This window comes from Achroia grisella, unplaced genomic scaffold, assembly GCF_030625045.1.
Source record: "Achroia grisella isolate CSIRO2021 unplaced genomic scaffold, CSIRO_AGI_Agris_v1 utg1062, whole genome shotgun sequence".
Lineage (NCBI taxonomy): Eukaryota > Metazoa > Arthropoda > Insecta > Lepidoptera > Pyralidae > Achroia > Achroia grisella.
This window is the reverse complement of record NW_026712566.1, coordinates 3,029,375-3,043,699: the sequence shown is the minus strand read 5'-3', so window position 1 is coordinate 3,043,699 and position 14,325 is coordinate 3,029,375. Positions and strand designations below refer to the sequence as shown.

The window sequence follows — 14,325 nt, the reverse complement described above, 5'->3', positions numbered from 1 at the left end:
GGTTTGTTATTTTATTGTTCACTTGTGTTAGAATTCACATCATTATTGTAGAAAAAATCCGATATTTTAAAAAGATATTAAAAGAAGGTAGTTTGTTTTTAGTACTAATGAAGTACACAATGTAAGGATTATTACGAATATTGTAAATAGCGCCATCTAGTATTTATAGACCAACCTACTACACTGACTTTGGTCTATAAATACGGAGGTCGGTAGTTGAATAATCCTCTTTCGTTGCGTGAGCCGCGGCATTCAGTCGACGAGCGCAGAGCGAGCCAGTTGTGTTTTGGATATTAAAGTGAATTGTATTAGCAATGGGTTTATCCCGGTCTTAGTTGGGCCTGGAGGGAAGCTGCAAGTAGTGAAGGTGAGTGTTAATGCAGTCTAAAAGGGCCTCTTAAATCTACACCCGTGTCACAAGTCACGGGCGCTACTTGGGGTTTTCCTTGCGGTAGCCGGCTTCAAAGCTCAGTCGTCCATCATAATTAGTGCTTTTTACACTTGTAACTAGGCAACGGTGTTGCCGTGCGATAATAGTTAATTCACCACAAACTCCTGTAGTAGCTGCCGCTGCCGGCAAAATCAATGAAAAAAATTGAAAATCGCCTTGTATACTATTAGTAAAGGTATGTGGTTTAGTTGGCGTGTTGATATACAGAAGGAGTAAATAGTAATGAAAGATTGAATATATGACGGTGTATATAATATCAGAATTAAAAATAACAAATAATAATTAATTTAACAACTTATTTTAAATCAGTAATTTGGAAGCGAATAAATTTGACATTTTGACAATATACTTTTTATACTTGTATTGTGCATTGAAGTGAAACGAACTTCTTAGAATTCCATTCCATCGTGTGGCTGAGAGGGAAACTCCGAGCAGTTTCCGGGACTTGTGAACTGGGTGTAGTTTTAAGAAGCTTATTTGCTAACGTACTTGAACACTTACTTTCACCGCTCGTGTTTCTCTCCCTACACAGCCAAATCTGGTAGGGCCCTGCAAGTGCAGAATTAGATACACGTTCTAGTGTTACAGTTTTAGATATGCCAAGATCTAATAGAAGATTGTGAAAGTTTTACTGGTATACCTCACGCTCCCACTTCGACGGGATAATCACATAACCATTTTTGTTAACTCATTTATTAGTTCGTAATATATACTTGTTTTTATTGCATGATCCTTAAGTATATATGTTTCCCATGCTACAGGAGGCTCTTGTAATCATCATCTGCTTCTTCTCACATTTTCTCCTCCATTCATCCCTATTCGTAGTAATCTCGTTATTTACTCTCTTTCTTGGCGAATCATATCAATCAATCATTCACAGTTCATCCATTTCTTTTCCGGCTTTCCTCTGACTTTATTACACCCACATTAATTTGTAATACATTTTTAAAAAGTTAACTCTATCAATATTGTACGTAAATATAATAAATAAATAGATATGTAACAAAGTAATAGATGAGGATATTTGCAACAACAATAAAGCCTAAAGGTGATGTCGACTGAGTCTAATGTTCTTCTAGAACTAATGTTATTATAATTCTAATACCTACAAATTTAAATACAATATAAGATTTCCTCAATCTGTCTGTCTGTCATAACAATGTAATAACAACCAGACACACTAACATCGGCTGCAACCTTGACCTGCCCCGTAATTCGTCGGACGTGTCACGGTTTTATTGAGCATGTTCCATTGCTCATATAAATGTCTTATTTTGATCTTTAGTGTACATACATTAACTGCTACATATCATATGTGCTCCTACTAAACAGCTTGACCTATTAGGGTGAAATTTTGTGTGTGTTTTTTATGAATAACTAGCTGTACCCGCAACTTCCTCCGCGGGGAAATTAACTTTACTTTTCTAAAATAAAAGTAACCAAGTTACTCCTTATTACACCAGCTACCTGTGAATAAAAGTCCATTCAGAATCGGTCCAGCCATTTCAGAGATTAGTCGGAAGAAACAGACAGTCAGACAAAAATTATAAAAAAATGTTATTTTGGTGTATGTACCATATTTATATTCATATGCATGTAGTAAAAAATGGTTATTTCAATATTACAAACAGACACTCCAATTTTACTTATATGTATTACATATTATGTTAATACATTTAAAATCTTCGATTTATCATCATAACCAAGCTTCCGTTGTACTTAAATAAAGGCCCATAAAAACACATTTTACGCCATAACTTATTTCAATATTACAAAGTGTACTCACCTACGGTTTACGCTGGCAGGGCACAAATTTCGTATTTATGAAGGATGGTAAAAGTTAGCCCATCCTGACTAATTTTCCAAGAATTTGCCATGATGGTCTCCAGTAGGGAACTGCGTAGAGGTCACCCTGACATGGTATATTGCTAGCACCCATTGTAAGAATAAATAGAAATTATGTGTAAGTATTTGTAGCAGTAACCTAGTACCCATAACACAAGCTTAGGGGGAAGGGGATTGTTTTTTTTTTTGAGGGTTGATAATAGAATGGTGCACCCGCCCGCGCCAACGGTCTACGCTGACGGGGCACCAGTGGAGGATGATAAGATGAGCATGAGATCAGGTCAGTGAGCCCATTGTGACAAATTCACCAGGAATTTAACACGATGGTTTCCAGGGGGAACCACGTGGAGGTCATGTGGATTAGTAATGTGGATTCATGACTCATTACTAACAATGTCAGGTTGACCTCCACGCGGTTCCTGGAAACCATCGTGATCAATTCTTGCTGAATTTGTCACGATGGGCTAACTGACCTGACCTCATGCTCATCTTATCATCCTCCCGCCAGTGTAAACCGTTAAGGCAGGCGGGCCCACCATTCCATAATCATCCTTAAAAAAAAAATAACACAAGCTTTGCTTAACTTGGTACTGGATGACACTGTGAATTATCCAAGGTTATCATTATCATTATTTAGTTTATTATTCAGATTTATGAGTACATTTAAGTAATAAATTCATCAAGACATATCCTTGCACAGCCGAAGTAATATCCGGTGAGGCGCTCTTAAAAATTCAATAAAGAAATATTGTTTTATACATCCGGCGCTATGTGCAAGAAAAGAATCATTTTTTTTAAATCCATCGTCCAATTAAAACTCAGATTCCCATGGTTTATTGGTACTTACTGAGCTATATTATATTTTTTACTTTAATACATTTTATTTATTAGCAGTAGATACGACATAAGAAATTTACACCCTCATATGTTATTTGTAAATGTTTATATTGCCGGCCACGGTAGTCTAGCGGTTTAGTACACCGCTTTACCTCCGATGGTGCCGGGTTCGTTTCCTCCCACGATACAACTTGTGATATGGGTACTAGACAACTGATATAAATACTTAGATATTTTTGTACAGTTTTGTAGATTTGCTTATCCATATTTAAACTATGAGTATTTTTTTATATATACTTCTGTCCCTGCGCTCTACTGTAGGTACAAGCATTTCTCTTTCTTATCATTTATTATTAATTCATCCATCAATAACTGTTAAATAAACACCTGTACACAGTAGGTGCTACAGACAGACCCCTTTGTGGGTTTGCGAAGAATCGGACGCTCACGTAATCCTGGAGTGCGTAGCAGTGGCCACACAACGAACACAAATCCATGGAATGGTGAGGTCGCTCCTTGAAGCCTGTGATATCAGGAGGCTTCTGCGCTTTTAGGAGGAGCTTGGCTGGCTACTTTAGTAGTCTCGGCTCTAAACGTACAACGGCCCATATTGCGCAAAATAGAGTCTAAATTACATTTACATTTTTATTACTTCACCCATTAAAAAAGGTACATCATAGACGTTTAAATAGTTATTTCTGTGTTGATTCGACATCGACTAATGTTCAATGTTTACTTTTTGCTAACCTGAATGTGCCTCCGACAGAAACTCAATAGAATGCTCCTACGCAGTAAGCAGTAGCCAATGACGTAGTGTCATGGGTACATGCCATATATATTAGTGTACATAGATTCAGATAAATTTGTAGATAAAGAAATGTATGTATATTCATATTCTATGTACAGTCAAATAGCAAGTATAGAGTACTATATGAGGGTACATATAAATGTACAATATAAATTGCTTATACCCTCATTACTTAGGGGTGTAGTGTAGGGTGTGTCCAGTCCATTTACAAGTGCCCCGCCAGCATAAATCGATCGAAAACCCAAACTGATCATACTTATGAAAACAAATGTTTGTACTATGCGAGGAATCGAACCTGCGACCATCGGATGTAAAGCAGTGTACTAAACCACCGCGGTTATGTATTTTGTAGGTATGTATACAGATATTAATGTATTTTGCATTCTATTAAGGCTTGAGGCATGACTGCAGTTCGGTATGCAGTCTTTTGTTATACCTAAATTCCTACGCGTTGAGTTTGCGAGACGAACTTATAAGACGAACCGATGTCAAGCCATCGAGTTCAACGCTCTCGGTACCTCTACATAGAATATGGAACAAACAACAGCCAAACCAGGGCTGCCATATACTTACACATCTATACTAGTATTATAAAAATAAAACAGAATTAGTAATACAAATAATATTATGATTACTAAAATAATGTTAATATTTATAAAAAAAAAACCGTAACATTTAGAAAGTAAGTCACAGAAACTACACTCCATGCTTTATAAATTTTTATTATTACGATTAATTCTAAATCAAATATTATTTATTCATATAGGATATTTTACCCGCTTATGAACGTCAGATATTTTGTATTACAATTTTTCCATTACCGTCCAGTTCGGTAAGCAGATTCAATTAAGAAGAACTGGCAAGAAACTCAACTGAATTTTTTTTTAATCTGTTTATTTACATTGGATACTTACACGGGTGTCTATGTCTAATATTTGTCTCTATAATTATATTCATATTTTTTACAAGTGGGTTTATTACATACTAATTATTTTCTGATTAAAAATATATAACACGCTGTAATAATTGTAATGTCTTAAATATTTTGTTCAATAATTTTTAAACATTTGACCCCATTCGAACTATTCTAAAGAGACAGCCCTACAATTATTGGCTTCGTCTGTGTGCAAATGTGACTATCAGTTAATTCATCAGAACAACTAATAGAGAAAGAATGCGATGGTGATATTCGGTATGTACCTAATTATCCGATCATCTCATTCGATTATCAAATCGATAGCGGAAGGAAATTTATAAATTAAAACGTTGCTTTGCAATCGATTGTGCAATGTAAAATGACAAGAATGGAATCATGATGGGCTGTGTCATTGTTGATGACATTTATAGAATAGAAAACCCTAACAGTAGAAAGTCATAAAAAACCGCTCATTTTCTCTTCCCAAGAAGAACAAGCCAGAAACTTGTGTGTTGCTCTTTCATATTGCCCACCACGCCGCCACATGTTTGGACATTTGTGTGAGCATGACTACTCATTCTACTCGACCACGACTATTTATTTATTTAAATTCGAATCGAATCGAATCTAATCCCACCAAATCAAAATTAAAATCATTTATAGATAGATAGACAAATATTTGCTTGAACATTTACAATAAAGATCTTACACGTGTTAGGTACATGTACGCCTCATTCAGGAGGCATGCAAATTATAATTCTTAGCGATTAGGTACATGACAAATAAATAACATTATAAATATAGAAGATTAAATGTTAAGCCAATTCTTGAAAAGAGTAGTAAAATTATTTTACGAGCCATTGGTGTAGTTCTTTTAAAATCTATTTAATGCCATCTCTCGAATTACTTGCGGTATTTTATTATAACTACATATTTGTATGGAGCTGACATGTGAGTTAATTGTTCATATAGGACATTTTAGGGCTCGCGGTTTCACTCGCATGAGATTTGTAGCCTATGTATTATTGTGATGTACATAAAAGCTATATTACTGTAATTTCATCGAAATCCGTTCAGTAGTTATTGCGTGAAAGTGTAACAAACATCCATCTGTACTCACAAACTTTCGCGTTTATAATATTACACTACAATAAGATTAAACTACCAGTCAAATTTGAGTTTTTTACGAAAACTTGTGCCTAGATTTTCTCTAAATAAGCGCTCTACATTCTAGGTCTTGCCATAATTTCCCACCATATGAAGTAAGAACAAGCGCAAACTCATTTATAAAAGAAAATTAATAATTTTACATAGATTTTTTTATTATTTGATTCTAATGAAAAAGTCGCAACAACTGTGCACATCGCGCGGGAAGTATCTGAGGTACGTATAGAGCGCACAACTTTACTATACGCACTTGCCCGAGAAAAAGTATAGAAAAACACACCGAATCCTATTAGAGCGGCCAGCAGACCAGTTTCTACAGTTATCAGACGAGCAACGACGGCGGAAGGTCGCGGTAACTCGGGCGGATCCAATCAAGAATTCGTTCTGCGAGTGACGCTCGCCATTCGGTAGCCGCCTGTACTATCCGATATTCTAATTTTCGCTAGCGATAATATAGTATCCGAGATATTTATTATAGACCTGTCCCGGCTTCGCACTGATGCATTACAAAACTTTGAAATTCTATACTACAACACACATGTATTACACATATAAACCTTTCTCTTGAATCACTCTATCGAACACATTAAGCAATTAAAACTTTGGCCGTATCAAATCGTGGCCGAAGTACTAGATAATATTTATAATAAAAAAAATGTGATAATAAAAACAATAGAGAGACAATAAAAATTTAAAAAAAAAAGAATCTCTCTATCTATTGCTTAAAACTGCATTAAAATCCTTTTCAAGAATTAGCGTCTGTACTTCTCTATTATAAACTGTACTTCATTTATTCTTTTTTAAACACTTTTGAATAGTCATAACAATTTGTTTTTTATCTATCACTTTTTCTTTCTGTCTCATCACAAGATGAACGAGCAAGAAACTTGTGTGTTGCTCTTTTAAATAATCCTTCTAAGTTTACATTTACAAGTCGAAACGTGTGAATACAAACTACCAACAAGCACAAATTTTTTGGGTCAAATATAAATATGCAATAAGATTAAATCAGTCGTAGTGATAAGAGCAGACCAGTCCCTACAAGCAGCACTCGTTCACGAGTATGACGGATGAGCCAGCCATCACTGCACTCGACCATATTTTAGGGAGCCCAATGACCCGGCCCACCACGCCGCCACATGTCTGGACATATAATCCTCTATCCGCGCTATATTTGTAAAAAAAAAGGGGTACAACATTTTTGGTTCACGTATTCATATATTTATTTTTATTTATTTATTATTAAAAACAACAATGACTTATAAAATTAAAAAATGTGACTGTGTACTAAAAAAACCTGAATACAATAAATTACTTATATACTAAATAAATTTATGACAGGCATACAAATCACATTAGAACTTACTTTACTAAGTTGTAAAAATATATTACAACTTGCTTAACTTACTTTTTAAATCTACCAACAAATGCTATTACGATTGGCAAACAATATCTTTATATGTAATGTAAAATAATGTCGCAGTCGCTTACTGTTAGCTTATATCTTTTAAAATACGCAACGGAATATTGCACTTTTTAGCAATAGATAGTGTTTCAAGAGGAAGGTTTATATATATAATACATGTACACACATGCAAAGCTGGGGCGCATAGCTAGTACATACATAAAGAAAACACCCAGACAAATACAAACAATCATACTCATGAATACAAATGTTTGTACTGTGCGAGGATTCAAACCAGCGACCATCGGAAGTCTAAACCGCTAGAGTATAATAATAATATTCTTAGGGCAATTCAAACAGCGCCACCTAGACCCAAGTTAAGCTATCTAAAACTTGTAATAACTGATACAAATACATATATATTTTGTTTTTCTTAAATAAATAAATAACCTTAGACAATTAACACAGCATTTAGTCCCACGGTAAGCAGATCATGTGTTATGGGTACTAGACAACTAATATAAATACTTAGATATTTTTTCTGTAAAGACCTACATATTATACACATAAAAAATACCTAAAACGATACAAACAATCATACTAACGAATACAAATAAAAATGTACTGTAGGTGAAATCGAACCCGCGACCATCGGTAGTCTAAACCACTAAACTATAAGCGACATCGTTAACATAATAAGTTTATAGGTTACTCTTACACAATTTATAATCAATACTATCTCAGCGATGTCAAGTCGTGAGGCGATAATTTATGAAAACAGCTCGGGACATACGGACGGAAAGTCCTCGATGTTACCGTTCTCACGGCATCTTGTCTATTATACCATGAGGAGATACAGCCAGTTTGGCTTTGCATTAGTATCTATATATAAATTTAAGTCTTTCCGTCTGTTGTAATTAACACACGACACGACTAATCAGATATGTATGAAATTTAATATGTATATTGAATGAATAAATGAATGAAACTCCTTATTGTTCTTTTCATAGAAAATACAGTTACATACACAATTATATGTAAAATGATAAAAAACACAATAATAGACAAGACAAAGAGGTAACAATGAGCGGCCTTATCGCTAAAAAGCGATTTCTTCCAGGCAACCTTAGTAGGTACCTTATTATGTTCGTCCTTATGATATACATAAGGACGAACATAATAAGGTTTAATAAATAATAAAGGTTATAATTTTTTTAAAACAAAATTTATTAATTTAATAAAAATTATTAAGAAAACACATGTACTAATTTACCCCTTTAAAAAAAATACCCTATTAGCTAAATATAAGTTCGTATTTTTCAAAGGTTTTATAGGGGATTTATTTTTTAGCTTAGATACTGACGCATATTCAATAAACATTTAAAATTTACTAAAACTCAAAATTATTTATTCACATAGGACTAAAATACATAATATACATAGAAAATACCCAAAAAACGGATACAAATAATCATACTCAACAATACAAATGTTTGTAATGTGCGAGAAATCCAACCCATGACCTTCGGAAGTACGGCGGTGTGCGAAACCGCTAGTCCACCGAGGCCGTCAAGAATATATATAATAGAATTATATATATATATATATATCTAAGAATATATATAGTAATAATTAGTTAAATATTAGTCGTGGGATCTTATTTGGATTGATTATCCCGATATTTAGGCAGTGTTTCAAAGAGCAGCGGGTAAATGGTAAATAAAATCTTTTACTAATTATACCTACACATAAATAATGACCGCATCAAATTTAGAACAGTATATATAGTAATATATTTTATTTATACATGAATAGTTACATAATATAGTAATATTTAATTCACAAACATTTTTTGCAAACCATTATCCTTGACCGCTGGCCTTTTTTGGCGTGATTATGCACGTATTACGCACACATTTGTCTGTTTTTTTGTATTAATAAATAAAAAAACTGTAATTCTATAACGTTATTCATATTATGTAACTTATCGGTATAGTTGGTTAGTATATAATTAAAAGGTTGTTTTGGCTGACTTTAACATTTTAATGCAAGTTCTTTTAAGGATTTCATTGCTTTATAATAAGATTTACTATTAGACTTGTGGTCCATCCCGTAATATAATATAATACATACAAATAAATAAAACTGAAGTTCGTATAAAATATATACGGTAAATACAGATGTACAAAAAAAATTGTTTATCTGTAAGTTTGTTTGCTATATTATAAGATAATCTCAGAAACGACTAGGCCAATTTCGACGAGACTTTTACTTGCGGGTTACTAATATTATAAGGAGTATATTACTTTTATTTTAGACTAGGTACCCACCTCGGCTTCGCACGGGTGTACATGTATTACATATAATACATACATATAATACATGTACCTTCCTCTTGAATCACTCTATCTATTAAAAAACAGTTAGTAATTCGTTTTATGGCAATTGCGTAAGGTTTTACAATAAAATACCAGAGTCTGTTATAAATCTGCCAGAAAAAAGATTTAAATGTCAAATAAAACAGTTCCTTTGCAAAAAAGCTTACTATAAAATTGAAGAATTCGTTAACGATAATAATGTTTTTATAGAAAAACTTTAAATCTATAGCACTGACAATATTATCTGATTACATTAATAATGAGTGCGTAGCGACTTCTATGTTGATTATCGCATGCCTCTTACTTGTAACTGTAATTATTTATATAAAAAAAAACATCTATTAAAAAGAGCAACACACAAGTTTCTTGCTCATTCTTCTTGTGATGAATCTGCATTCTTTAGAATCAAAATATGACTATTCAAAAGTGCTTGTAATGAGTTTATTTGAATAAAGATTATTTCTATTCTATTCTATTCTATTCTATTCAAAATCCGTTGTGTAGTTTTAAAGATTTAAGCATACATAGGGACAACAGCAACTTTTATTTTATACTATGTAATTATATAAATTCTAATTCTAAGTTTATTTATATAAAAAGTTATATATATACAATACACTATTATTGCACGATAATGTACACACTTGTATTTAGAATCCTGAATATGTTATGCATCCCATTTTATAATCACCTACATATCAAAGTCCGAATCTTATTGCATGTTTAATATTTGATCCTAATAAATTAGTGCTAGTTGGTGGTTTATATTCACACGTATCTACTTAAAAATATAAAATTACAACGATTATTTAAAAGAGCAACACGTGAGTTTCCTGTTCATTCTTCTTGTGATGAATCTGTGTTACAAAGGAGCGAGTGAATCAAAAACATATGACTATCCAAATATTTGAATAAAGATTATTTCTATTTCTAATAATATTTTTCTAAACTACAATAAACAAATTATGTATCTGTAATCTATAACAGATTAATCATATAGATAAAATACACATATATTCTCATACACTTCCTTAAACCCAACCTCGTCTGACAACCAGTCGCGGTGGTAATAAAAAGAAATATGTTTTAATGACCATAAAACAAGAGACATGGCTCTTGTAATAATTTACATTTGCATATTAAAAGCATCGACGCACGATTTAACACCCGATTATGCATACTGTTTCATCCCCAGCCAGATTTGGGGATCCCTAAAAAGTAGGGAGTTTGTAGCGGTGGACAAAAATTTGGGGAAATTTGCTAATAGGAAGAAAATTGAGGTTGACGTAAAGCGAAGGCGTGTTATGTTAATGTAGAAGAGACAAACTTGTTGTCCCTGGATTCACCGTGCGGGTGCCGGGTCCATCGTGTGGCAGAGAAGGAAACTCTGAGCAGTTCCCAGTACTAGTAACTAGATGTTACTGACATGGTGAATCCACGGAATGCTAAGAAGTTCGTCTCTCTTAGTCTATTTCTATTTCGAAAGCCTACAACATTAGGTTTTTATATAAGGGTATATTAAGGTTTCTTAAGGGTCGGCAACGCGCATGTGATACCCCTGGTGTTTCAGGCGTCAATTGGCTACGGTAACCGTTTACCATAGGGATGTGTAGTAAGCTTGTTTACCACCGTCTTATTATAAAAAAACGCGTAATGTTCGTTTTTTGTTTGATCTGAATACATGGCATGTTTGATAAACAATTTTGGCATGTCTTCCTACATAACGGCGCAATGGAATAAACAAATACTAGAATAGAAAGGTTTCGATTACGCATTAGAGAGTGACACAGTCGACCTCGACTTGTATAGTGAAAGATAGATAGTGATGGGAAATAATAGCATTAGAATAGTTCGAACAAAAAACTCTATAAATAATCTACGGTTATAATAATAATAACGTACGACAAATCACACAGCGCCATCTAGTTCCAAATTAAACAGAGCTTGTGATATGGGTACTAGACAGATGATATAAATACTTCAATTTATTTCATAATGTATATAGAAAACAACCAGACTAATACAAACAATCATATTTATGAATACAAATGTTTGTACTATGCCAGGAATCGTACTTGCGACAATCGGAAGTAATGCAGTGGCTGTACGAGGCCGATTGACCATAATAAAGTACCCTAAGCCGTACTATATGCCAAATTTTACTTGTAAATTCAATTTGATAGAGTGCCCCGTCAAAACATCATAAAGCAAGACAAAAAAAATTAAAAACGCAGTAAATTTCATTTGTATTCTTGTCTTTAAGTACCTACTTAATTAAATTTATTATTTATAATAAAGTTTATACAGTTAAATGTTAAATGCACGCACAGTTTACGTTTTCACATTCACGACTCCATAAAACTCATATTATAGAAACATTTTCGATCTTAATATGTTTGTATTAGAGTTTAGTTTGAAATAAACTGTTAGCCTATTAGCATCTATTATACTTACTAAATAAAAACGTCACGGAAGTAAGCCGCAATGAGAGTAATGGACACAGTCAGTGCTCTGCCATAATGCCGGAAAAATTGCAGCCAGATATTACCTGCTATTAATTTAACAATGAAATCATTTTACCAAATAATGCTAGAGATTCAAAGTACTAGTGAGTACCAGAGACGAACTTCACAACTTTGTCAATCAAGTCTGACAGGTGTTTGCGCTGGAGCAAATTGCGATTAATTTTTATTTTATTAATATAAAAAATGACGGCTCTGGACACAAGTCTTTTTGAGCCCAATCTTACCGAATGAACAGTTTAGCCACAAATATTTTGATATTTAATCAAAATATCGTTATTACAGGCACTTATAAAAGCAAATATACCGTCAGTTTCCAAATTGAATATAGAAAGAAATATATTTGTTTGACAAATATTATGATATTAATTTATATAAATGCTGTAAGTAAATATATAATTACTAAGTAAACCTGCGTGGTTGGTTTGGTTACCACACCGCTTTGTGATCCCTGAGCACAAATTTTCAGAGTAGCCGGTAGGAGTAGGTAGTGGATGGCTTTATCACTCAGATAAATTCAGTAAAAAGCGTATATGTTACGTTAGCTGTACGTATCACTTTCAGAAAAAAATCATATTGATCTAATAAATTCTAATTTGTAAAAAACAATGGCGTTTTTTTTTTTATAAAATAATTTGTGCAGACATTTTTACAACTCCAAACCAATGATTTTCAATATTTGTTATAAACTATAAGGAACTTTAAATGATTAGTCTTTTGTTTGTGTTTGTTTTTGTTTAAATTTGTATCTAGGAATTATTTCTCGGGAACGTGAACGCCTGGACTGATTTCGATAATTCTATTAGGTATAGTTGCGTTTGTTATTGTCAGGAGAAGGTTCTTATGAATAAAAAGTGAAAAATTCGCCGAACATTAAAAAAAATTAAATGCGATTTAATATTCATAGTAGATAGGGCAACTTCTGTCGGGTGATCTAGTCTCAAATAAATTTACAGAATCGGTTACTATTCAATGATGATATATATATTTTAATTTATTTTATCCGTGAGTCCATCGGAGTTTTGATAATTTGGCCAAGGTTGAAACAGACACTTCTTGTATTAGAATTGAATTTTCTAATATTGAATTTTCCTGCGTTATCCTTTTTGAAGGTAACAGAAAAATGTATAAATTATAATAGATTTTCTCTATATAATCTCTAATTTATTTAATTGAGGAATTTTATTTTCTCATTATTAACAAATAATGTAAACATTACCAAAAAATATATATACGAAACTAACTCTTAGAAACTAAACAAAACTTAACTATACGTTGAACATCAATATGTTAACCTTACCTGTGCTTAATGCAATAGTTAATTCAAACACATCCAGCATCCACTTCACCGCATTTATCCAACACAAAACCAACACCAATTCGTTAATTAGCGTTATCTTTAATCGCATCGAGTCGAAAATGACAGATTGGCATCACAAACACAACGTCGAGATCACACAATGGACGTGAAAAAAAAACACAAAAAGCACTGACCATGGAACGTAACACGTTACCGCACTAATTCAATATTAATCATAGACTTTTTTAACTTTTTTTTTCACTGCGCGCGAAAATCGTAAGCGGCTATTGCGCGCGCGGCGCGCGTGCTCCGTTCGCTTATGCCGACAGCTGACTGAATGCCAATTCAAAACAACGCTGCAATTACCTTCAATATTTCGCTAATGACCTTTGTTTTAACATAAACGCGTACAGCCTCTGGCGGATCGTGGTAAACCATCTCGTCTTTCAAACGAGGCCGCACACGGATTTTGGGGGGATTGTTAAAAATGTCATATCCATTACGTCCCGATAACGTCTGGGTATCTCCTGGTGAATGACTATGGACTAATAGTATCTTTCACTAGCATCACAGATAACATAATATTACACTAGTAGGTACCACGTCAAAGATTTGCTTGTATGCACTATAAGAACTCTTACACGTTGGTACCTACGTATAAAACAGAAAAAATAAGGTATTTCTCTTCCACAATAA

General features: G+C 33.4%; 1 long non-coding RNA gene across 1 annotated transcript in view; it reads right to left on the bottom strand.

Moving 5' to 3' along the window:
• Positions 1–13,941, bottom strand: part of LOC131855715 (uncharacterized) — a 104,318-nt gene extending 90,377 nt beyond the window's left edge. The window contains exon 1 of the long non-coding RNA XR_009358119.1: positions 13,630–13,941. This is a non-coding gene — a long non-coding RNA (uncharacterized LOC131855715). The remainder of the gene's footprint in view (positions 1–13,629) is intronic.
• Between the last annotated feature and the right edge of the window lie 384 nt (positions 13,942–14,325).